Source organism: Dipodomys spectabilis, unplaced genomic scaffold, assembly GCF_019054845.1.
Source record: "Dipodomys spectabilis isolate Male_0828 unplaced genomic scaffold, ASM1905484v1 ptg000129l, whole genome shotgun sequence".
In the NCBI taxonomy this organism is placed as follows: Eukaryota; Metazoa; Chordata; class Mammalia; order Rodentia; family Heteromyidae; genus Dipodomys; species Dipodomys spectabilis.
Window position 1 is genome coordinate 3,115,256 of NW_024870806.1, and position 1,369 is coordinate 3,116,624.

Genomic DNA, 1,369 nt, shown 5'->3' on the forward strand with positions numbered 1-1,369 from the left:
TTGTGGAAGGCTGTACAAATTGTTCTCCTGAGTTGTAATGGTTTGGTTAAGTTTCTTATATTTCAAAAATGCCAGTCCATCCTTTGTGTCCCTTAAATTTTTTTTCATAATACAAAGCAACAGCAATATCTTACTTTAAAAATTCATGGATTCCATGGTATTCTTCCAAGTGAATTGCCTGACTTTGATGTCAAAATATATTCAAGAGTTGTTTGTATACATCTATAATGATTTATGCAGAGTTTGTGATTTTTTAAATCAGAAATAATTTTAACTTATCTGTTAAAATGAATAGTATAGAAACTACAGTTGTTCCTGGTAGTTTTCTGAAAAAAAGTATATCTATGTTTGTATAATATCCCTAATCTATTTCATTCGCTCCTAGATATAATACTTGGAATTCTACATTGTTATATAATGTATAGATTCATTAATAAATGCGTCCTTTCAAATTGCATTCCATATAGAAGAAGTTTAAGATTTCTTTTTTTCCTAGGTCCTTATATTATTTTATTTCTTTGGGATAAAATTACAGTGTTATCTAATTTCAAGTTTTGTAAAAGTTATGCTGTGTAAAGGCCTTTCTAAGGTGAAGAATTAATACACTGATGTGAAATTAACCTTTAATTCTATGAATTACATGTATTGTTACACTTGTATTTTTATAATTAACTTTTTAATAACTGTTTTTCATTTCTTGCATCAGAAGAATGAAAAATATGGAATACTTCACAAATTTTCATATCATCTTTGTGCAAGTGCCATGTTAATCTCTGTATTGTTGTAATTTGGGTAGACCTGCTTCTGAAGCATATAGTACCCTCTAAGTTTAAGTACTTAATGATGCAATCTTTATACAGGCATATATCCATGGTTCCCTATTTGTAACAAGGAACCCTTATTGTTCCTAAAAATGCTATTGATCTTATTTCTCTAAAATTCTGTGTATAGTGGAAAAAACATATCATTTGGTCAATTGCTCATATTTACAATTTTTTTGTCAATGTCTATTTTGTCGTGTTCATTTTAAATTTGATCATACTTTGAAACATTTTCAGCTAAGTCCAAGTACTTATTTATCAACTCAGTTAGCTTTGTAGAGCTAATGGATTCAAAGTAAGCCTTGCTTAAGAGCTACTTCTAAACTTCTGCAGCATAAAATTTCCTAAATGAGGTCTCAGTGGTACAAATGTCTACCTGAACCTTTACCCTTCTTCCATGAAGGAACAGAACAACCAGAATATTTTACCCTGACAGCATAGATTGTCTTACTGGAACAAAACTAATCTTAGTTACAAGGGATCATAGAGAGATGAACAGTTCAGACAGAATTGTTCAGAATGGAAGTTATTTTATCAAAATTAATTGT

The 1,369-nt window shown here is 29.6% G+C and overlaps 1 pseudogene; it reads right to left on the reverse strand.

The window, feature by feature from the left end:
- Positions 1-713: 713 nt before the first annotated feature.
- LOC122116253 lies at positions 714-813 on the reverse strand (annotated as a pseudogene).
- Positions 814-1,369: the final 556 nt, after the last annotated feature.